Source organism: Lissotriton vulgaris, chromosome 10, assembly GCF_964263255.1.
Source record: "Lissotriton vulgaris chromosome 10, aLisVul1.2, whole genome shotgun sequence".
Taxonomy (NCBI): Eukaryota; Metazoa; Chordata; class Amphibia; order Caudata; family Salamandridae; genus Lissotriton; species Lissotriton vulgaris.
Genome location: NC_141698.1, coordinates 524,172,425 through 524,197,891, shown reverse-complemented (window position 1 = coordinate 524,197,891; position 25,467 = coordinate 524,172,425). Strand labels below are relative to the sequence as shown.

Sequence of the window (25,467 nt, the reverse complement as noted above, 5' to 3'; positions counted from 1 at the left end):
GCCAGGGCCTAGAGCTCCCTTTCAAAGTTTCTGTAAAAAAAGACACGCATGATTAAGGTGCGTATGGGTTTATTCACTTAAGCCAACTCCAACTGTCCCCACCCTAGCCCCAGAAACCTCTCTCTATCTTATGTAATTAAGTTCTCTCTTTTAGAACATGATGCTTCAACAATTCTAACAATACACATCTTCCTCTTTTAGAGCAATACAAACTTGACATATGAGTAATAATAATAGAATTTGAGAAAAACAGTAATGGACTGTTCACATCAAACAATATAATCTTTTAAGTAAGAGGATGCCTGTCTAAAGCTTTTCTTCTACTCTGTTCTAACGCAACATGTTCTCAAAGAAAGTTTTTCTTACAACTTGTTTGACCAGGTCCTTTGCCACTTGCTGTTACAGAATCTTCACTATCCTCTTTCTCCACCTTGGAAACACGACTTAAATGCCATATATGCCCTTCACTGGCCTTAACAGCATTGTTGAACAGTTAAACCACTTTTCTAGGGTTGGTGAACTTGGACCATTACTCATTTCCAACAAAATATCCCACCTTAACATCTGATTACTTCACACCTTTTCTACAATCTAAATAGTGGCCACCTTGCTTCTCCTATCTGAGTAAAAATGGCGCTTCGCTAATTGACTATACCTTTGTCAGTCTTCCACTTCTCTGCCAAATAATAGGTTTTAGCCTTGGAAGCAGAACTGAAAGTGACCACCGCCCACAAGAAATATAGCTTATTACCAGATTAATTCAACATGAAGAAGATGGGTCACTGCCATCTGACTGCTACACGATAAATTTAAAACGCATCAAGTGCTCCTTCAGCAACTTTCAACAAATAGCAGCAGATGCCAAACTTATTATGGAGAGCGCCAGGAGGCCTACAAATGATGAAATTGCTAACTGGTCAACATTCGCAATCGAACTGATTGACAAACATGCAAAACCAATAAGGCAGGCGAACTTGTACGGGCAAAGCCAGAGGCCCAGTCGCAACCCCGCAATACAATCTGCTACAAGAAACATGAATAGGACATGGCGGGCTTTAAAAACAAATCCAACGGATCCTCAGTTAATAACAAATTTGAGAGAGGCTCGCAGCTGCCTAAAGAAGGCCAAAAGAGAACAACGCAGAAGTCTCTGGAACTCCTTCTGGGCTAGGCTTCAATATGACATTAAAACAAACAATTCCGCTAGGTTCTGGCGAACCATCAATAGCATTTCTGGGCGAGCCCCGAAAGTCGTGTCCTCATGCATACTGGAGACTGAGTGGGTCGCCTCTCTGTATCTTCACTTTAATGACCAAAAAGTAAAAACCCTTCATCAGAATCTTAATGTCGAAGACATTCTCGCTCAAAAAGCGGCAGCTAAGCCAACTGATTGTAACATCAAATCCCCTTCAACGAAGGAACCTTTCAACGTTGGCCAGAAACTGCGCAACCAAATGAGTGCCCCACGTCGCAAAGCAACAACGAATCGACAACAATCGAGGTGGCCCAAATTGAAAAACTGATCAAAAAGGGTCGGAAGGACGGTGCCCCAGGCCCTGGTGGAATTCCTCCGGCTCTGTTTAAGGAGGACACAACCTTCTGGGCCTTGAAGCTAACCACCCTCTTCAACTGTATCCTGCAAAATAACATCATACCACCCTCCTGGCAGGGATCCATTTTGGCACCAATCTTCAAATGCGGGGATAAAAAATCTCCCGGGAACTATCGCCTCATAGCCCTCATTGACAATGATTCAGAAAAGGGGGTGGTGATGAACAGAGTGTCTGAATTAAGCAGACCACTCTTACCCAGTCCAAAGATCAGGGCTTGATCCATCACCGTTATTTATCTCACTGCACCATCCCAGCTCAGAACCTGGCGATATGCAAATCAGTCTGTCCCTGGCCCAGTGCATCATGGGAACAGGGCAGACTAAACTACCAAGCCAATTCTTCACCAGAAAGGAGACAAGCTACCAGGGACCGGTTTCTGGAATTTCAGCCTTCTTCGGCCCGGCTTGCTTGAATCCTGATGGTGCAGTGAGAAAGGGACTCATGTCTGAGTATACCCTGCCACACCTATAGTGGCCAAAAACGATTCAGAAAAGGGGGTGGTGATGAACATAGTGTGTGAATTAAGCAGACCACTCTTACCCAGTCCAAAGATCAGGGCTTAATCCATCACCGTTATTTATCTCACTGCACCATCCCAGCTCAGAACCTGGCTATATGCAAATCAGTCTGTCCCTGGCCCAGTGCATCATGGGAACAGGGCAGACTAAACTACCAAGCCAATTCTTCACCAGAAAGGAGACAAGCTATCGGGGACCGGTTTCTGGCATTCCAGCCTTCTTCGGCCCGGCTTGCTTGAATCCTGATGGTGCAGTGAGAAAGGGACTCATGTCTGAGTATACCCTGCCACACCTATAGTGGCCAAAAACGATTCAGAAAAGGGGGTGGTGATGAACAGAGTGTCTGAATTAAGCAGACCACTCTTACCCAGTCCACAGATCAGGGCTTGATCCATCACCGTTATTTATCTCACTGCACCATCCCAGCTCAGAACCTGGCTATATGCAAATCAGTCTGTCCCTGGCTCAGTGCATTATGGGAACAGGGCAGACTAAACTACCAAGCCAATTCTTCACCAGAAAGGAGACAAGCTACCGGAGACCGGTTTCTGGCATTTCAGCCTTCTTCGGCCCGGCTTGCTTGAATCCTGATGGTGCAGTGAGAAAGGGACTCATGTCTGAGTATACCCTGCCACACCTATAGTGGCCAAAAACGATTCAGAAAAGGGGGTGGTGATGAACAGAGTGTCTGAATTAAGCAGACCACTCTTACCCAGTCCAAAGATCAGGGCTTGATCCATCACCGTTATTTATCTCACTGCACCATCCCAGCTCAGAACCTGGCTATATGCAAATCAGTCTGTCCCTGGCCCAGTGCATCATGGGAACAGGGCAGACTAAACTACCAAGCCAAATCTTCACCAGAAAGGAGACAAGATACCGGGGACCGGTTTCTGGCATTTCAGCCTTCTTCGGCCCGGCTTGCTTGAATCCTGATGGTGCAGTGTTTCCTTCCCAGTATAAGAATTGGCTTGGTAGTTTGGTCTGCCCTGTTCCCATGATGCACTGGGCCAGGGTCAGACTAATTTGCATATAGCCAAGTTCTGAGCTGGGATGGTGCAGTGAGCTAAAAAACGGTGATGGATCAAGCCCTGATCTTTGGACTGGGTAAGAGTGGTCTGCTTAATTCAGACACTCTGTTCATCACCACCCCCTTTTCTGAATAATTTTTGTCCACCATAAGCGTGGAAGGGTATACTCAGATGTGAGTCCCTAGCTCATTGCACCATCAGGATTCAAGCAAGCCGGGCCGAAGACGGCTGAAATGCCAGAAACCGGTCCCCGGTAGCTTGTTTCCTTCCCAGTATAAGAATTGGCTTGGTAGTTTGGTCTGCCCTGTTCCCATGATGCACTGGGCCAGGGTCAGACTAATTTGCATATAGCCAAGTTCTGAGCTGGGATGGTGCAGTGAGCTAAAAAACGGTGATGGATCAAGCCCTGATCTTTGGACTGGGTAAGAGTGGTCTGCTTAATTCAGACACTCTGTTCATCACCACCCCCTTTTCTGAATAATTTTTGTCCACCATAAGCGTGGAAGGGTATACTCAGATGTGAGTCCCTAGCTCATTGCACCATCAGGATTCAAGCAAGCCGGGCCGAAGACGGCTGAAATGCCAGAAACCGGTCCCCGGTAGCTTGTTTCCTTCCCAGTATAAGAATTGGCGTGGTAGTTTGGTCTGCCCTGTTCCCATGATGCACTGGGCCAGGGTCAGACTAATTTGCATATAGCCAAGTTCTGAGCTGGGATGGTGCAGTGAGCTAAAAAACGGTGATGGATCAAGCCCTGATCTTTGGACTGGGTAAGAGTGGTCTGCTTAATTCAGACACTCTGTTCATCACCACCCCCTTTTCTGAATAATTTTTGTCCACCATAAGCGTGGAAGGGTATACTCAGATGTGAGTCCCTAGCTCATTGCACCATCAGGATTCAAGCAAGCCGGGCCGAAGACGGCTGAAATGCCAGAAACCGGTCCCCGGTAGCTTGTTTCCTTCCCAGTATAAGAATTGGCTTGGTAGTTTGGTCTGCCCTGTTCCTATGATGCACTGGGCCATGTCAGACTAATTTGCATATAGCCAAGTTCTGAGCTGGGATGGTGTTAGGGATTAGTTAGGGTTTTTCCTTTCCGGACTAGTCTTTTTTTCTTCTTTCGATTTTCCTTTGGTGTCCTTCCTCTGTTTCCTTGTTTTCGGTAACCCCACCCCCTTTCCCTCCGTGGATTTAGTTCGCCAGCACTTGGGCTCTGTGCTTGGTTTCTTACCTTGTTGGCGTTTTTCGTGAGTTTGGATTTCGAGTCTTCTCGTATTCATCGTGGGTTCTTGTGGGACTTTGTGTGTTCTTGACGCGTCTCGGCTAGAGGAGGCGTTCTGCTGCACGAGGCTTCGTGTCAGCCGCCCGGATGGGTGCAACTCCGGTCGTCTCCAAGATCGAGGAAGAACCGGCGGAAACGTAAGAGAGGCGTCCGCTTTGGAAAGCAAGAGAACGTGCTGTTGTCGAATTGGGACTGTGCTCAAGGGTTCTCCTCGCCGCCGAGGGAACCGCGGATGCTTTGCCGGGTTCTTAGTGCCCGAGGTATAGAGTAGTTATTAGCGCTACCAGTTGGTTGCGTGTCTAGACTGTGGCCACAGTAATTTGCATTTATTATTTGCTTTAGTAGTGCCTAGTTTGCACTTCTCGTTTTTCCTGGGGTTTTTTATGTCAGACGTATGACTTTTTTCCCCTTTCGCCTAGAAAGAGTATTCGAGTATTTTATCCTTGCACAGTGACTGGACTTTCGCTCTCCTCGGGACAATCCTGCTATGTTACACAAGTAAGGAGGGGATTGGGGTGTGTTGGTCGTGTTTATTGGGTGAGAATAAGGATTCAGGTGAAGGAACACTGGGCCATACGTTAATGTGTTATTTCTTTTCTGTGTTTCTTTTCTTTCTTGACTGCAGGTTAGAAGACCTTTTCCTATGCAGCTGAAGAGAGTCTGCAGCGGTGTAACATAGAGAGAGGAGTGGCTTTACTCTTTCTTTGTTCTATATTTTCCTACCTTCTCCCTTTTCCCGGTTCGCGGTCACGCTGTCCTAACTTGCGTGTGGCGTTCCGAGCAGGGGCAGAGGAGTGGGGCCATCCTCGCTTCCGTGGTTGTGGGTTGAGTCGGCGAAAGATCCAACAGAAAACCAAGCCCACGAATTTACAACCACCCGAGCGAGAATGGATGAGGATGGGAATGAGTTGGAAGAAAGGGCCCCTACAGTGCAGGAACTAATAGGGGCTGTTAACGCACTTCAACTTAAGGTGCAGGAATTACAACGAGAGAACCAAGGGTTACGTCAGGAGATGAGTGCAGGGAAGGTTAAGGCTCCGGTTTGGGGAATGGGTAAATCTCCTATAGTACAACCTGCTACTTTTCAATTCGATAGGGGCGCGAGTGCCAGTAATCCCCCTTTAACCGTTAACGTGACTACACCCTCCCCTGTCCCATTGGCGGTTCCCGAAAGGTTTACTGGAGACTCCAGTAAATACAGTATATTTATGAATCAATGCCATCTGCACTTCATGTGTCGACCTGCTTCATTCCCTAATGACTCTACCAAGGTGGCCTTTGTTATATCTTATTTAGCAGGTACTGCGGCGTCTTGGGCAGTGCCGCTAGTTGAGAATGATGACCCTGTTTTGAATAATTATGTGGCGTTTAAGGAACAGATGCGTTGTCTCTTTGCAAAGCATGCGTTTATGCAAGCGAGCGACGCAGAATTGTTGAAACTAAGACAGGGAAAACAAGATCTAATGACTTATGTATCCACCTTCAACCGGTTAGTGTCCGAAACCCATTGGCCCGCAGATAAAAGAACTTCAATATTTTACCAAGGGTTGTCAGAGGACCTGAAAGATATCGTCTCACAGGTAGTGGATCCCCCTGAAGATTGTGTGGAATTCATAGATCTTGTGGTGAAGCTGAACCATAGGCTAACAGAACGGAGAGGCGAGAAAAAACGCTTTCATTTTTCTCATGTGGTTCCAACGAAGGGAGAGATAAAGAGTCCAGGGGAGAGTAGAACAACCCCTGAACCCATGGAAATTGGTGGTGTGCGGGGTCCCCTCACGGCCGATGAGAAAAGCAGAAGACGAACTCAGAATTTGTGTTTGTACTGTGGGCAAGGAGGACATTATGCCAGGGATTGCTCTGTTAAACCTTCTTCCCTGTCCTCCAAGAAAGTGGTGGCTTGTGTGCAACCTTCTGCTGAATTGGAGATGAGAGATAGGCATAATCCATCCTACCAGATTTCTGGCATAGTTAAACGAGTACCCAAACATTTCATGATCACTGTCTGCCTAGTTATTTCTAACAGCCACAGGACTCCGGTGTCCGCCTTATTGGATTCAGGTGCCACGGGCAATTTCATGGACCTCAAGTTAGCGGAACAATTGAAAGTGCCCTGGATTCTGAAGGAGCAACCCGAGCCTGTGAGGGCCATAGATGGAACAGAATTGTCCTCAGGTACTATCACTAAACAGACTGAGCCCTTATGTATGATCTGTGATAATGGACATTCAGAGTACCTTGGGTTTGATTTGATTGATGCCCCTTCGTTTGGTGTTGTGTTGGGGGTTCCTTGGTTGCAATCCCACAATCCCCGCATCGATTGGTTTAGGAGAACGGTGACACTTGATTCAGTCTTTTGCCTGCAGAGTTGTTATAAAGTTGCTACTGATTGGGTTACACCTCTATCTTGTGCGGTTGGAGACGGATTGCGGTGTGACGTGCAGAAAATACCGGAAGCTTATGTGGAGTTTGCGGAGGTGTTTGACAAAGGGAGAGCGAGGGACTTGCCTCCCCATCGTTCTTTTGATTGTCGCATAGACCTAATACCTGGGGCGACTTTACCTTGTTGTCGTATCTACGCCTTATCTGGGCCGGAGGAACACCATTTAAAGGAGTACTTAGATGAGATGTTGGCTAAGGGGTTTATTCGACCTTCCTCTTCTCCCGCTTCCTCGGCTATCTTTTTCATTCCCAAACGCGAAGGTGGTCTTCGCGCCTGTGTGGACTACAGGGCGCTCAATAAGGGTACTATTAAGAACAAGTATCCCCTCCCTTTGATTCCGGTATTACTCGATCAGCTGAGGCATGCGACGGTGTTTACCAAATTAGATCTCCGAGGGGCATATCATCTCATACGAGTCCGTGAAGGCGATGAGTGGAAGACTGCCTTCCGGACTAAGTTCGGTCTGTATGAGTACTGTGTTATGCCCTTCGGGTTGTGTAATGCCCCGGCTGCCTTTCAGTTTTTTATCAATGAGGTACTGAGGGAGTTTCTGGATTTGAGCGTGATTGTCTACATAGATGACATACTGATCTTCTCAAACACGGATGCGGAACATGTCAAACACGTTCGGCAGGTCTTGCAGACGTTGAAAGATCATCAGTTGTTTGTCAGACCTGAGAAATGTACTTTTCATACCAACAGGGTAGAGTTCCTTGGTTTTGTTGTCTCGGTGGAAGGCATTAGAATGGATCCTCGGAAGATCGAGGCTATCACCTCGTGGCCAGCGCCAAAAAATGTGAAAGAAGTACAGGTGTTGTTAGGATTCGCTAACTTCTATCGGAGGTTTATCTCCCATTTTTCTGAGATAGTGGCCCCAATGACTGTATTGTTGCGGAAGGGCGTTCCTTTTGTGTGGTCTTATGTGGCTCAAATGGCTCTAGATCAGTTGATTGAAAGGTTCACTTCAGCCCCTGTTCTGGTTCATCCCGACCCGGCCTTGCCCTTTTTTGTTGAAGCCGATGCTTCCTTGGGTGCTGTGGGGGGGGTTTTGTCTCAGCGGGATGCCGATACAGGATTTATGCATCCCATAGCCTTCTTTTCAAAAACCCTGTTGCCTGCTGAAAGAAATTACACGGTTGCTGAGCGAGAATTGCTGGCCATCAAACTGTCTTTCGAGGAATGGAGACATCATTTGTGGGGGGCCCGCCACTCCATTACCATCTTTACAGATCATAAGAATCTTGAGTTCTTTCGATCTGCTCGGGCCCTTACCCCCAGGCAAATGAGGTGGGTGTCATTCTTCAATGAGTACGATTTTATAATCACCTACAGGCCTGCCGCTCAGCAAGTAAAATCGGATGCTCTATCCCGCATCCATGTGAACCCTAATGAGTGGGGGACCGACAAGGACTCGGGGTGTTTTATTCCATCTGAGAAGATAGTGGGGAGTATCACACTGGATGATTTTGTGGCCTCTGTGAAAGAGAAGTTGAGGGGACTAGATTTAACACCTTGGTCCTCCCTACCTTCCTTTGCACAGAGAGACGGGTTGCTGTATCACGGCTCTCAATTGTTCATACCTCCCCTTTTACGGGACTCTGTGTTGGAATGGTGTCATTCTTCTGCCTTGGTTGGGCATCCCGGAATTCATAAAACCAGGGAATTCTGTTTACGTTGGTTTTGGTGGGAGTCAATGATCCAGGACGTTCAGCAGTATGTAGCTTCTTGTCCGGTTTGCGCGGTGAGTAAACCATCTCATTCCCGCCCCTCTGGCCTGTTACTGCCGTTACCTGTACCCCCTTCACCCTGGCATACGATTAGTATGGACTTTGTTACAGACCTACCTTTAAAATCAGGGTGCACAGTGATTCTTGTTGTGGTTGATTCCTTTACTAAGATGGGCCATTTCATCCCCTTACCTAAACTTCCCACGGCAAAGGAAATGGCCTTGGTATTTGTGTCATCCATTGTGCGGCTGCATGGGTTACCTTCCTCCATTGTGTCTGATAGGGGTTCTCAGTTTGTGTCCCGGTTCTGGACTGAGTTAGGTGAGGCCCTTCATATGAAACTCTGCCTTTCCTCAGCTTATCATCCCCAGTCCGATGGTCAGACGGAGAGGGTCAATCAAACCATGGAACAGTACTTGAGATGTTTGTTGACTTCCTTAACTTGTGATTGGGTGGTGGCTCTCCCTCTTGCGGAATTTGCGTACAATAACAGCTTTCACTCCGCATTGGAAATGTCCCCTTTTTACTGTTCTATGGGGTTTCATCCCAGGGCAATCCCTATCCAACCTACTGGTCATGCGCCCTCGGTTGATGCTATAGGAATAAACCTGAGCCGGATATGGAACCTGGCAAAAGAACATCTGGTCAAGGCCAAGGAAGACATGAAGCGACAGGCAGATAAACATAGGATTCCTTCCCCGTCCTATGTAGTAGGGGACAGAGTGTGGTTGTCTACTAAGAATCTGAGACTGGATGGCCCTAGGAAATTGCAGCCTAGGTTCGTGGGTCCTTTTCTCATAGCTCAGGTGATTAACCCGGTTGCAATGAGGCTGGAGTTACCGGATGAATATCGTATCCATCCGGTGTTTCATACTTCATTGTTGAAACCATATACCGACACCGATCGAACCTTGCCCCCTCCCCCGCCTGTGATAGTTGAAGGAGAGGTGGAGTTTGAGGTCAATGCTATTCTTGATGCCCGGAGAAGACGAGGGAGGTTGATGTACTTGATTGATTGGAAAGGGTATCCACCGGAAGACCGCTCCTGGGAACCTGCTTCTGAGGTGCACGCTCCCAGACTGGTTAGACTATTCCATCTACGTCACCCGTCTAAACCTCGCCCGGTGGGGAGGCCTTTGAGGGGAGGTACTGTTAGGGATTAGTTAGGGTTTTTCCTTTCCGGACTAGTCTTTTTTCCTTCTTTCGATTTTCCTTTGGTGTCCTTCCTCTGTTTCCTTGTTTTCGGTAACCCCACCCCCTTTCCCTCCGTGGATTTAGGTCGCCAGCACTTGGGCTCTGTGCTTGGTTTCTTACCTTGTTGGCGTTTTTCGTGAGTTTGGATTTCGAGTCTTCTCGTATTCATCGTGGGTTCTTGTGGGACTTTGTGTGTTCTTGACGCGTCTCGGCTAGAGGAGGCGTTCTGCTGCACGAGGCTTCGTGTCAGCCGCCCGGATGGGTGCAACTCCGGTCGTCTCCAAGATCGAGGAAGAACCGGCGGAAACGTAAGAGAGGCGTCCGCTTTGGAAAGCAAGAGAACGTGCTGTTGTCGAATTGGGACTGTGCTCAAGGGTTCTCCTCGCCGCCGAGGGAACCGCGGATGCTTTGCCGGGTTCTTAGTGCCCGAGGTATAGAGTAGTTATTAGCGCTACCAGTTGGTTGCGTGTCTAGACTGTGGCCACAGTAATTTGCATTTATTATTTGCTTTAGTAGTGCCTAGTTTGCACTTCTCGTTTTTCCTGGGGTTTTTTATGTCAGACGTATGACTTTTTTCCCCTTTCGCCTAGAAAGAGTATTCGAGTATTTTATCCTTGCACAGTGACTGGACTTTCGCTCTCCTCGGGACAATCCTGCTATGTTACACAAGTAAGGAGGGGATTGGGGTGTGTTGGTCGTGTTTATTGGGTGAGAATAAGGATTCAGGTGAAGGAACACTGGGCCATACGTTAATGTGTTATTTCTTTTCTGTGTTTCTTTTCTTTCTTGACTGCAGGTTAGAAGACCTTTTCCTATGCAGCTGAAGAGAGTCTGCAGCGGTGTAACATAGAGAGAGGAGTGGCTTTACTCTTTCTTTGTTCTATATTTTCCTACCTTCTCCCTTTTCCCGGTTCGCGGTCACGCTGTCCTAACTTGCGTGTGGCGTTCCGAGCAGGGGCAGAGGAGTGGGGCCATCCTCGCTTCCGTGGTTGTGGGTTGAGTCGGCGAAAGATCCAACAGATGGTGCAGTGAGCTAAAAAACAGTGATGGATCAAGCCCTGATCTTTGGACTGGGTAAGAGTGGTCTGCTTAATTCAGACACTCTGTTCATCACCACCCCCTTTTCTGAATAATTTTTGTCCACCATAAGCGTGGAAGGGTATACTCAGATGTGAGTCCCTAGCTCATTGCACCATCAGGATTCAAGCAAGCCGGGCCGAAGATGGCTGAAATGCCAGAAACCGGTCCCCGGTAGCTTGTTTCCTTCCCAGTATAAGAATTGGCTTGGTAGTTTGGTCTGCCCTGTTCCCATGATGCACTGGGCCAGGGTCAGACTAATTTGCATATAGCCAAGTTCTGAGCTGGGATGGTGCAGTGAGCTAAAAAACGGTGATGGATCAAGCCCTGATCTTTGGACTGGGTAAGAGTGGTCTGCTTAATTCAGACACTCTGTTCATCACCACCCCCTTTTCTGAATAACTCATTGACAATGAAGCAAAGTATTTTGCTGGTTTGCTTCTTAACTCACTTAGGGCATGGGCTGATGATCATTCTGCAATTCCTCCGAACCAAACTGGTTTCACAAGTAACACCGGCACCTCGGTCAATCTTATGACCCTCTCTTGTCTGATCGACCAGGCAGAGGTAAGCACTTGTCCACTTTATATGGGATTTATTGATTATAAAGCTGCCTTCGACAAGGTGAATAGAGCTAAGCTCTGGCAGAAGCTGTACAGTTTAAACATCCCAAATGATCTCTTAAGAGCTATACAGCTTCTCCATCAGGACACATGGGTCAGAATAAAGATTGGGGACGGGTCCAGACTATCATGTCCAATTCCGACGACAAAAGGGCGCAAACAAGGATGTGTCCTTAGCCCCCACACTTTTTAACTTGTTCCCATCCGACCTTCCAGAAGCCTTGAATAAGGTAAATTCTCATTCTCCCAAAGTAGCTGGTTTCTTGTTGTCAAATCTTTTATACGCTGATGATGTTGTACTTCTTAGCAAAACAAAGATCGGCTTGCAAAGACTGATGGACGCCATCTCTGACTATTCAAATAAGAATGAGCTCCAGATAAACAGCAAGAAGACCAAAATTTTGGCGGTTCGTTCAGGAAAGGCCAAGAAGCTGGTTTGGGTCTTGAATCAAAAAAGGATTGCTGAATCCAAATGCCACAAGTACCTTGGAGTCTCTTTTAACAACAAAGGTAGATACAAAACACATTTAGAAGTACAAAAAAGAAGGGTTCCGCGCTTGCTTTCGCAATCAATTCTATACATAAGGGGGGAGGAGCCAAGATGGCGACCTGAACGGACGCTCGATTCCCGGCTCCGCAAGCTTGTGCGTTCTGCACCCACATCCTGCTCACGAATCCGTGCTTGAGCTGCGGCGGAATGTAGCCACGACCGCACTGACACGCTGGGTGTTCCTCCGGAGTCCCTGCCTGCCGGATTCCCGGAGATAGCGCCGTGCCGGGCATTGGGCTCCACGCCCGCGCTCTGAGACCGGCGCCGCTCCCTGCCGTCGCGGACCCTCAGGACGGCCGCCGCCAGCTGTGACCCTGGGAATGAGATCTTTCCTGTTTCTTGGAGCCAGCACTGGGGGCTTGGGACGGAATTTCAGCGCTGCACCCGAGAGCCCCGTTTCGGGGGGCCGAAGTGTTGAGGAGCGGTGTTTGGTGCAGTTTTCGTTCTCCTAGCTGACGCTGAGGCTGACCCGCGGCGGCCATTGGGCGGGTCGCCCCATGGCTTGTCCCCTGCTTGCTGTGAGGCGGTAGGGTTCCCTCGGTGAACCACTCCTGATCCGCTTGCCTCACACGACTAGTCCCTAAGCTCCCTGGGGCTGAGTTGGCTTCTTCCTGGTGTGCAAACTCCCCTGGACGACCGAAATGGCGGCTGCCCCTTTCACAGCGCCGAGGGTGATCTCGCCCCCTGGTATCATCTCTCTGCCCGACGGTGAACTGGCGGCTCCATTGCAACTCTCTCCGCGCACAGAGCGACAGCCTCATGCTCAGAGGGAGCTGACATACCGGGACATTGTTGCTGCGCTCGTCGAGCTTAGGGCGGAATGGCGATCACTCTCCGTACGGCTCGGGGATCGGATGGACGGAGCGGCGCAACAGCTGAAGCGGGACTGTGTGGCTGATCCTTGGCACGGTATGGGTTCGTCCTTCCCAGTTGACACAGAGGAGAATGCAGAGCCGGCCACTGAAGGTGAGGTGGCGATTGTTTCCCAATGCCGCGATTCCAACACAGGGCAGCTCAGTGACTTTGATGGGGATACAGTGTTGCAGTTTTCTGCGGAACTTGGAACTTTGTTTCTGGGACTGGTGTTGTACTCCCGACCTTCATTGTCGCTACATATGTATCCCCTTGCGTTTAATGCCTCCCGAGTGCCCTTCCTCCAGCTTTGGACTGGATTTCGACTTTGGTGTTTTGGGGTACTTTGTCTGCTTGCCTGCTGCTCGGCTACTGCTTATGGACGTCCATTTTGTCCCTACTTCCCTCTTCCTCATCGACGGCGGCCATTTTGCTTTCAGGTTCTATGTGGGACTGGACCCCCTCGGTTGCCGAGTCTGGGGGGACTCTCGCGCCCTGGCCAAGGCTGATACACTGAGTATTGTGACCGGGACTGAAAGGTTGGCGGGGATTCGGAATGGAACACTTGCGAATATATGTTGAAATGTGCGAATTGATATGCCTCGCCCCGTCTCATATTTTACCGATGTTGATACTGCTTTCTGGAATTTACGGGGCGGGGGTGGACTGCATGGCGGGATTGTCTGGGAATATTTATATTTGGCCCTCCTCAGGCTTTCTATGATGGTTCCCCTTTCTTTTCCTTACTTCCTCTTTTCTTTTCTTATTTCTATATTTCGGGTACTCTAATGGGCGACAGACACACTGCAAGGGGGGGGGGTAGGCCGTAGCCTCTGCATGCGTGTAGGGTGGGGGGGTTTATATGTTTAATAATTTCGTTTCTATGGTGCCTTATCTTTTTTTCTTTGTCTTCTCTGTCCTACTTTGTCCTTGGGGCTATAGTTTGGATTGAAGCTGGGTGGGTTTGCGTTTGCTCTCGTCGCGTTGCTTACTTGCCTCTCCTGTCGTTTCCTCTGCGACGCTGATGTTTTGAATGAAAATTCCTGTGTCTCCTTAAACTCGCCTGCTGAACGTTGCCTATTACTTTTGTATTGTGATGGACTGGACTATGGCTATCCTGGACTTCATTCTTACTTCTGTGTTTTATATATCTTTAAAATTAACCTCAATCCTCCTGAATATCGGCAGTATAACTTGCTCCAGTGTAATGCTCTATGCTTGCTTAATAATGTCGCCTTACTGCCGATATACCGTATTGCTCGCTACAGTGCTCATATTTTTGTGGCCGGCCAGGTGGTTGTAGGCCCGTATTTTGTCTGCTGTTTATGCACAATAAAGGTTTCCAAAAAAAAAAAAATTCTATACATAAGAAACTACAAGGCCCAACGTTCGCTCCAACAATCCAGGTAGCGCAAGCAAAAATTATTCCCACATTAACCTACGGAAGCAAGGTTCTAAAAGGCTTGGATTGCGGCCAACTGGACAAAATGATTACAAAAATTTATAGAATAGTGTTCAAGCTACCAAGTCAAACATCACCGGTTCAAATTAGGTTGGAACTGGGAATCTGCCACCAATCACTTGCCAGAGCCTTGAGTTTTCTAATGTGCTGTCATAAATTGAGGTCATCGAAGGAAGGCAGCCTAGCGCAACACCTATGGTCTTGCCTTCAAACGAATCTATGGCGAGCAGGCCATGCATATTGGGAAAGAGGATTAAGAACACTAGGCCTGAAAGACCTTTGGGGCATGCAAGTAAGCCATTACGAATTCAAACGACTAGCGAAAATAAGCACCAAAAAGCTCTCTTCCGTGGAAGACAAGGCTCGGCTGGCAAAAAGAAGTCACGGATGGATGTCCTTGCAATCCTATGTCCAGTTGACCCCACAGCAGTACCTAACTCAACCATTCACTGCTCGAACAAAATTAAGTTTCCTAAAGTTGCGAATGGGAGTAATCAACCTGTTGGTCCATTTGCCAAAATGGAAAAGAGCCCACGGACAGGAACAATGCAGACTCTGCGGGAATCACAAAGAAGACATAGTACACATCCTTTGTCTTTGCCCAAACCTGCTGAACGAAAGACGGTCCCTCCTGAGGAAACTCTGGAACACAAACATGATTAGATCGTGTAGAGCAGCAGTCTTGGCTTGCTTTGACCCTCGGAACACTAAATTAAACTGTGCCCTAGTAAGGTTTTTGGAACAAGCAGAAAAAAAACTTGGTGAGGAGTCCCAAGTACGCGATTTCTCACCAGCACAATTACTAGCCTAGTTCCAACTGCCACCTTACTGTATAATGGACATGATCCTTAGCTCTCCTTTTTATAAGTATGTTTTTACACATTTTTATAATCTTCATAACGCACATGATCCTATACTTATTTTTATATGTATTTATTGATATATCGTTCTTAAAATTCTGTAACTTGCAAAGGTTTTTTTAATCATGCAATAAAGATTTCTAATGCCTACTTGCCTTAACTGCATTGTTGAACATTTAAACCACTTTCCTAGGGTTGGTGAACTTGGACCATTACTCATTTCCAACAAAATATCCCACCTTAACATCTGATTACTTCACACCTTTTCTACAATCTAAATAGTGGTTTCTAGCATTCATTATTTGTTGTTCTTTTACCATCCAGTCATCTCCCTCCGACACATCGACCCTTCTCTTCTTACAATTCATCTATCCAGCCACCAATCTGGAACATAGTTTCCATCTTCCCACTAATTTGAATGATGCCTTGCCCGTTATGGAATGTGGACGCAGTCTATAAGCAAAAATGCGTTCCTGAAGCGGTTTTTTTCCACTCCACTCTTTTGACTCTGTCGAGACGTGTACTTTCCTTAATGGTCCTTTAGCTATTGGTTTGGGGGTGATTTAATGAACACCTCCTATATGTAATACCACCTTCTTTTATAAAGGACTCAACTTCCTGTACCCCATTGTCTGTCAGGAAAGTTAGGAAAAGCTTCATGGTAAAACAATCCTTGCATGAACCCAGTCACAGATTTGGAAGTAATGTTTTTAGCACATAAGATGTCAGCCTCCTCTCCTGTCAGTGGACAAGCAATGTCTTTAGAAATTTCCTCCCAAGGACCCCCTAGCAACTCCCTACTCACAATGGGAGGAACCCACGGTATCCAGTCCTATTACACTCACAGCACGGATTGATCATTCTATTTCCACAACCTGCCTAGCTACCAACGGTTGTCACATAGATGTTCTTTGGTTTTGACTGTGCCAAGGTGTCCCTTGTGGGCTATGTAAATCGTGTGTTTCCTCAAACCTCCAAGAACGACCAATCTTGTGCCTCCTAACAACAAATCAGTACAAAACGACAACTTTTTTTTCACCTCAACATAAGGATGTAAATCTGACATTTCTTTTCAGGTCTACCACCACTCACACTCGCATCTTTCCTTGAAAACAGCATCTTGTTTAATGTCATTCTTTTACAGTAGCTACCCTCTGTGTGCCTACACTCACAATCTCATTGCTCCAAACACCTTCAACATCTTCACCTACATCCTCTTTCTTTGCATGCTGCTTGACCCACAGGGACAAACAATCAGGTGCATCGTTGACGACTTCTGCAATATATTCAACCTTGAAAGTATATTCCAAAAGTTCAACACTCACTTAATATACCAACATAAACAGAATCTAGCCCTTTTTAAAATAGAATTCCAGGGGCTTATTTGATTTAACAATAACCCCTCACTCCCCGTAGAAATAAAAAGACTTTCTTAATTGCCTGTCTTGCAGCCAGCATCTCCATCTCTCTAAAAGATTTTTAGGCCTCTGCTCCTCCTATTACCCTTGAAGCACATGTGATGATTCCTGTTTACCCCAATCTTTCTGCAACTGAACGGACCCTACACCTGTCCTTTCCAGGAACAAAAGCTTAAAGATTAGGAGGAAACGCAAACTCTTGTTTGAGCCTTCCAGACTCCACCATACACTCATCAAGCCACATATATATAATTTCTTTATTCGGCTTTGAACAAAGGAAAACCATAAAAGCAACATTTGAAAATACAGTTACATATTTAAACGAGTTAACATATTATAAAAATTTACTAGAATTCAAACAAATACAGATTGATATATTTTAAAACGGGAAACATCCTTTACCACGCAACCGTTACAACGCGGTATGTAACAACGTGGTTTTAACAACGCAAGTCATTATGTCGACTTGCACTGGAGGGCGCTCTAGACTAAGGAATAGTGTGAATTACTATTCCAACACCTTCCCTACTGTACGTAGGCTGGAGTTGGAATAGTAATTTGCACTATTCCTAAATCCAGCACCCTCCAGTGCAAGTCGACATAATGACTTGCGTTGTTAAAACCACGTTGTAACATACCGCGTTGTAACGGTATGTGTGGTATCGCCATACATCCTTTTAAAACAGAGTGATATATTTTAAAACAGAGTATCAAATTATTTCATTTCATCATCAGGGGCTAGGTCCGGGAGACATTTTACAGATTTTTCCTGTGCTTCATAACACATTTTAGGAAATTAAGGACAAGATAGCAAACAAGTTCGGATTCTAGCAGTTGAAGACGTAGCATTGCAGGACGACACTGTCTAAGTCCCCCACGCCTTAGTAGTGGTAGTAGCCAGATTTTCCTGTGTGGGTGATGGAATTTACAGAACAGTATTGTATGTATATTGGACTGTATGGATTCCTCATCACAGGGACAGAGGAGGGGAATTAGGTCCCATCTGTTACTCTCGGGAAATGCTACTAATCTATAAAAAAGATCCAACCTGAATCTTGTCATTAACATTCTCTCGTGTGTACTAGTCTGTTATGTTAAGTACGGCTGGATAGAATGTGTAACATGAATCAGATTCGCATGAAGGACCGAGGGTTTTGTCGACTCAGAAGTCAACCTCAAGGACTCTAAATGTCTCAGGGCCAGTAGTTTCAGGACTCCCTTTGGGAGGTCAATAATCGCTTCAGGTTGGAGATAGTACTTCTCGATACCAAGGTCTTTGAAGAAGTTTCTAATGTACCGAAGCCATTTTACTTTTGAGGATTGATCAAGAGCCATTGTATCTACCACGATTGCCTGTGTCAGCGCATTTTTTTCTGAGGTCCAAATGTGCCGCCATAGCATCAATGGTTGGATCTTTAGCAAATCCTCTAGGTAAGGAATTCCGAGTTCCAAGTGAGAAGCGTAAATTGAAGTGCATCTCGGTGTAGCTAAAAGGAATCTGAGGAAGGTGTTTTCTGCCACCTGGAGGGCGCTAACATCTACGTGACCCCAGACTCTCGCTCCATACAAGGCGATAGCCTGGCACTTGGCACTGTAGATTTTTAATAGCTCCACTGGTGACCTCCTCCCCAATCTCTGCGAGAAGCTCATCAGGGCCACTATGATCTTTTGAACAAATGGCACCTTGCCTAAACTGCTGGCCTCCAAGTCAACCTTTCATCGATCATAATTCCTAAATACGGATACTGGGCAGTTACCTCGAGTTTTTGGTTGTCAAGATTGATGTCCTTTGCTCGTTTTTTCCCTCTACCTGCTATCATGACAAACGTTTTTTTGACATTCACTTGTAGATCCAATCCACCCATGAAGTCCGTGTATCTATTCAGGGAATTCTGTAGTTCTCGCGGAGTGCACGCCAGGATGACAGCATCATCTGCATGAAGCGGATGGGAATCAGGCGCTGTTTTACCCGTGGGAGATCCTGGCCCCCCTCAACATCTCTAGCTCCAAGCCGTTCGTATACAATGAGAAGAGAAAGGGGGCCAGGACACACCCCTGCCTGACTCCACGCTCCACTCCAAAAGATGCTGTCAGCTCTCCATTTGCGCCAAAGCGCACCCTCGCCGATGCTTTAGAATAAAGCTCCCTCAAAAAATCTAGGAGAGGGGGATCCACTCCCATTTGTCTTAGGACCATCCAAAGTTTTGCGTGCGATACGCAATCAAAAGCGGCGGACAGGTCTACATAAACCATGTAAACCGTGTCCTTCTTTGCTTGGGTATATTTGCCCAGTATCGGGCTAAGATTGAGGTCCTGCTCTACCGTTCCAAACCCCTCTCGAAATCCGAACTGGAGGTCGGAAATAATGCATCCCTCCTCCGCCCATTGCTGGAGTCGCTCAAGTATTACCCTGCCAACAACCTCACCCAGAGAGTCCAGCAAGGAGATGGGGCGGTAGCATTTCACGTCCTGACGGTCCCCTTTTTTAAAAATGAGGACCATGATGGAATTGGTCCAAGATTTTATCAGTCCCACACTTGCAGCTTCTGTACACACTCTAGTAAGAATGGGGGCCCAGAGATCCAAATTGTGTTTAAAAAGATCCACTGAGACCCCGTCTGGGCCTGGAGCTTTCCCATTTTTACTTGTGTCCAGTGCCACTAATAGATCAGGAATGTCAAAATGCAGGAATATTGGGTATTCGACTATTGGGTGTATGTTTTCTATCCCACCCGCTGTTGCAGTGTTTTTAAAGATTTTAGAAAAGTGGGACACCCATGTATCTTCGTCTATAGCCACTTCTATCTTGGGACTATTGTAGTCTGTTAGGTAGGGTGATCTGACAGTTCGCCAAAAAGCCTCACTGTTTTTGGAGACGGCACTCGTATGCAGGTCATCCCAAAGTTTCTGTTTTAATTCCTGGATTCTTAGTTTACGTTCCCTTCCATAATGCTGCCTAAGGAGTTGGATCTGCTCCAAGTCTCTAGGTGTTTTATGCAGGGCCAGCTTTAAGTTAGTTAGGGCCACGGTACAACTGTGAATAAAACCACCCTTTAGTGGTTGGGTTCGCGGTCCTTGGTTTCACAGTGAGAAGTCCCTTGATTTTCTCTAATATTTGGATGAAGTTGTTTAGGACTTCTTCATCGGTTTCTGATAGATCCAGACATTTAATTATATTTGGGTGTGCCGCATTTACCAGTTTTTTTGTAATTTCAGTTGGATTTATTTTTCCCCATTTTAATGTATATCCATTTTGTTTGCCTAACTCCAATTTATTCTGGGCAAGAGTTTCCGCTATAGCTGTATTTCGGGGCTTGAAATCGGTCAAGTGAAGATCCAACCTCGGAGCGGAATGATCACTGAGTGTATTAGCCATAACCTGAAAGGATCTAGCTATGTGTAACAGTCCAGACGATAGGAGGATATAATCAACTGTCGTTTGGTGTCCCCTACCTACATATGTCGGTTGAAGGGAGTTTAGACCTAAACTTGGCCTGTTGGCTATTACAAGATCCAAGTCAGATAGCAGGTTGTTCATAGCAATCCCCACTTTGGTATGGGCAAAATGCATAAGCGGAGCGTCGTGTTCATCCGCTATCCCGCAGCAATTTGTTTCAGCCTGTGGGCATGGGTGGAGATTGAAGTCCCCTCCCCATAAGAGATGAATTGCCCCTTGTCCTGCCTTCGACTGGTGAAACTGAGTTAATCTCTCCTGAATATTAGATAAAAGGATCAGGAATTGACCATCCTCTAAGTTATTATAGACATTATTCAAGAGGATGGACTCCTTGTTCATAAAGGAAAGAGAGAGTAATTGGAAATTTGGGTCAGAGTCGAGTATGGTCACTTTTAGGTGGTTCACGGTGTTTGCAATGTAAGTGGTTAGCCCTCTCTTAGGTCTACCTACACTACTGCACAGGGCTGGGATAAAGTATGTTTTATAGCCCAAGAGGTGAAGCTCTGTCATGGACCATGTTTCTTGGAGGCAGATTATTTTACCTGGCTCCAGGAAGTACATTGCGGTCCCATCCTCGATCTTAGGGCGTAAACCCGCAACATTCCAAAAGAGGATAGGTATGGGCTGTGGCTCTAAATTAGCCACTGCAGCTTGATATGCTGAAGAAATTGTTTTTATTTTAGGTATTGACTAGGGTAGGTTAGAATTAATGGGTTCGGTCTCCGTTAATGGTCAGTCGACCATTTCGAGGCCGCTAAATCTGTTCCTCGTCAGGATACTGAACCAAGGATCCCAGCGAGGCGGCTCTCTATGGGCCGTTCTCAGCGTGTGTGGACCCCAGTCATCCCATTCTCCACCCTGATAACGTGGCCCCACTCTGTGCCAGGAACTATCATAGTCATGATGACGAGAGCCCCCTATTTGCCTTATATTGGCATATTCGAAGTGACGAGGGGCTGCTGCAGCCCAAGGGGTGTCATGGTCGTAAAAAGGACCATTACGTTGTCTTGAGGGATAAAAAAAGGAGAGTGGTTTGGTGCCTATACCTCCATTTACACTCGTGTGGTCCCAAGAGCAAATATAATCTACTACTCGGGGATCTTCGAATGTAATCACAATGCAATCTCCCGGAATTGTTTTTCTACCATTTCCCACCCATGGGGTCCTACTTACCGTCAGAATCCTACATTGCCAGGTTGGCGGGGTGGGGTGATTGATATTTAGCCAGTGTTAGGCCTTATTTTTCAAAGACCACATAGGTTCTGCATTGTGGTCCGCTAGCTCGGGCACACCTGTCATTACCACTACAAAAGGACATGCTTCTGGTGGCATATCCGCGGGAAATCTAGCTTCAGTGCTCTTGTTATTCAGTGTTTCCGGAAGTATTAGTTTAGGTGTTGCATCTGAAGGTAAAGGTACGTTCTTATGGGTAGTTGCAGGCTTAGGGAGGGTATTTGCAGGCTTAGGGAGGGTTTGTTTATTCTGTTTGTTTCCCCCCGTTTTTTGAGCCCCCAACACTTGTTTAAATTGTGGGAGGTTTGTAAGCTTGGATAGCTGAATCTCTAGCTGCTCTAACTTTGCTTCTACTGGTTCAAGAAAGGATTTTAATAAATCTGCGATCTTATTTAGCAGCTGGGAATTATTGCTATCAGTTGTTTCCTTACTACAGGATAGAAGAATAGGGGATTCCAGATTAATGGGGCCAGGAGTGTCATGTCAATTGTTCCGAAGGAATGGAAACACGCGATGGTGGTTCCATTGCTAAAAAAGGCTAATGCTGATCCTAATAACCATTCCAACCTTCGCCCTATATCCTTACTCTCCTGTTTCTCCAAAATTCTTGAGAAGCATGTTAACTCCCTGCTCAGTTCTTTTGTTGAAACTTCTAATCTTCTGCACGGCTCTCAATCCGGGTTCAGGTTCTCCACTGAAACCACTCTTCTTGGTGTGTCGGAGACCATCAGAAGACAGGTGGACAATGGGGAGACAGTGGCACTCATCTTGCTTGATTTGAGTGCCGCATTTGATACTGTCTCCCACTCCATCTTGTTGTCCACCTTAAAATCTGTGGGTGTCGATGGCTCCGCCCTGGCCTGGATTGCTAATTTTCTCTCTGACCGCACTTTTCAAGTTTTCTCTTCTACTTCTGTTTTGTCTACTCTCCCTTCCCCTCACGGTGTTCCCCAAGGGTCTATCCTCAGCCCCCTTTTTTTTAACCTGTATGTGAGACCCCTTGCTTTCTTAGCAGAACAAGCTGGTCTCACAATTTACTCCTATGTGGACGACACTCAAGTCGTCTACTCACTGTCTACCAATAAACATTGTCCTTCGTCATCCCTTCAAACTGGTCTGAAACAGATATCTGACTGGATGCTCAAGCATAAACTAAAATTAAACGGGGACAAAACCGAACTGCTTTTGTTTGGTCCAGAGACTTCACTCTGGGGCCCGCAACATTGGCCTTCGGAGATGGGCCCCCTACCTACGCCATCTGCGGCAGCCCGTAACCTGGGTGTCCTACTAGACAACCAACTATCCTTCAAGCAACACGTTGTCAAAGTCTCCGCCACCTGTACCACCATCATCAGGTGGCTGAGGAAAATCACGTGGATGCTCCCGGAGGACACCCTGAGGACTGTAGTCCAGGCTCTTGTCACCTCACGCATGGACTACGGGAACATTCTACTCCTGGGCGCCTGTAAGGAGGTAACCAAGAAGTATCAGGTGGTACAGAACATGGCAGTTCGCCTCATATGTAATCTGCCTGCCAGAACCTCGACTGCTTCTCATTTACGTAAACTGCATTGGTTACGAATTGAGAGCCGAGTTAAATTCAAAGCACTCTGCTTTATGCACCGGATCAAGACTAGCAAAGCCCCGAATTACCTGTCCTCGTTGGTGCAGCAATACGTTCCCCCTCGCACTCTAAGGTCCTCAACACAGCACAAGTTTAGGGTACCTCGTGTAAATAGAGCCAAAATGGGCGGACGCTCATTCTTTGTGTTAGCTCCCTCCCTATGGAATTCTTTACCCCAATTTTTGCGCTCTGAAATGTGCTACATGACATTCCGCAAAGGAATTAAGACCTGGCTTTTTAATACTTAACCCTCTGTTGTTTTTGTCCCTCTCACACTCTTATCTTTAGTTTGTTCTAGCGCTGGGAAACCTCTGGGTAGCTGCACGCTTAATCAAGTGTAATTATAATAATAATAATAATAATGTGCGGGGTGATGGATAATCGCAGGAACTACTAGCTGTTCTGCTCTAAGGGGTGGATTCTCTAACATGCTAGGCATGTCGCCAATCTCATTAAGGATGGGATTTTTCGGACCTTTCTTTCTTTTCCTTGTTGCGCCCTCCCTCCTCCCTCCTGCTTGCCTTCTTTCATCTGATGTAATTTGGGGTGAAATTTGAGGTATTAGCTCTGGGGTTCTTTCTAAGTCCGAGCTTATCTGAGAGTCAGAGAGCTGGGAAACCGACAGGTCTACATTGTTTGGCAGGCTATGCCTGCCCTCACGAAGGGTCCTCTGCCCTGCATTATTATCTGTTGCGGGAGTTCTAGCGGGAGTTCTAGTGTCAGCTAAGTTACCCATAGAGGATCTCTTAGCGAACGCTAAGTCCAAAGACACCCTTTCTTCCATCAAAGAAATACTGTGATCAATGAATGAGTTTGCCTTGGTAATAAAGTCGTCCATGGTGCCTAACAGCTTACCCACACTCCCTGATGCCTTGGATTTGTTACCTCTAGTTAATACCATTTTTCCTATCAGGCAAATACAGGGGAATAAGTTCTAACATATATATAAGATCAGTGATACAGAGTATTTCAAGGGTCGCAGGTGCAGAGTCAGTAAGATGACATTACATACGTTCCGAAGTCAGTTACAGGAGGTGGAAGTTAGAGAAATGGCCCAGTCCAGTCTCTCACGTCCTCAAACGGCCCGCCCTTTGCCCAGGCTTAGCCTGGCGGTCGCCCGCGCGCGTCCCGCGTGGCGGGAACTTGGTCAGGTTATATGGACCTCAAAGGAGTGGGCGTGTCCAGTGAGGGAAGAGGGAGCAGGTGTGTGGCGCTATGCCTACTGGGCCTCGCAGTCCCTCAATGTCAAAATGCCCTGCCCCACAGTTCTGTGAGCGGCGCCCGCGAAGCGGGGCCGTGAAAGGTAGCTGGAAACACCTTCTAGGTCCTCGTAGTCAGGAGCAGAGTTACATGGCGAGTTAGAGCAAAGTAGCAGAGTTGTAGCACCCATCAAGCCACATAAACTCAGATCCCTTCTTAGTCAAAATGTTCAACACACACGATTTGCTCAAAATATTGAGCCTAACTCTATTATAAAATTGAATTATTCCCAGGAAGAGAGACTACTTCCTCTTTGCACATAAGTATTTCCAAATTGCAAATAGTTTCTATGAATTTCTTCTTGGGTTTAACACCATTCTCAGATATTGTTTGACATATATACGAAATTTCCTCTGCCAAATTTTGTTTTTCTCACGTTTGAGAGTGAAGTCTGACTCTTAAAATCATCTATAAGACTGTGCATGTTCTCATTATGCTCTACCCACGAACTACTATAAATAAAGAGGTAATCTTGAAAACACTTTGTGCCATCTAGCTCTAACCTGTTCACCATCACTCTCTGAAATAAAGAAGTAGCCGACACAAGTACAAAATCCATTCTCACAAACCTATATGATCCCATAGGTGTTGTGAATTCATTGAGATCTTGGGATGTTACATGCAATTTAACTTGGTGATATGCTGATGGCAATTATTGTGTAGTAATATTATTCGCATTCACCGTGGTGGATAGCAGTTCAACCAGATTAGTAGTGGGAACCCTATCAGGAATTTCCTTTTTTCAGACCCCTATGGTCAATTCACAATCTTATCTCACCAATGAATGTGCACGCCACTACTACTGGAGCTAACCACTCTGTAGATTTCACCAGAACTGATCCCTTGCTCACAGTTTATCTAACTCCCTTTTTGCTGCCTTCTTCCGATTTATTGTCATTCTCCTCACCTTTGCCACAACAGGAACAGCTCCTATTTTCAGTTGAATTTTATATGTATTGTGAGAAGTTAGCCTGGCATATGATATTCACTAGTTCTAGTGGGCACCTTGCACCAGTCTAATCGCCCCTTATTGATGGTGGTTGTAAAGTCAACCTCATAGAAAGCTATCCTAGTGGTAGCATGAACCAGCAGTCTTCAGGCTAAGACTTCAGTATGCGAGTTAAACAAGTTGTTTTACCATATATAATCCCTTGAATACCAAATGAAAGGACACCACACAAGGTATATATCAAAAATATATGTATTTAATCTAAACACAACCCCTCTGCACTCTTTATGAGGTTAGA

At 46.5% G+C, this 25,467-nt stretch overlaps 1 protein-coding gene across 2 annotated transcripts in view; it reads left to right on the top strand.

Annotated features, from left to right (window-relative positions):
• Window positions 1–25,467, top strand: part of MRPL28 (mitochondrial ribosomal protein L28) — a 223,541-nt gene that overhangs the window by 139,720 nt on the left and 58,354 nt on the right. The window lies entirely within an intron of this gene.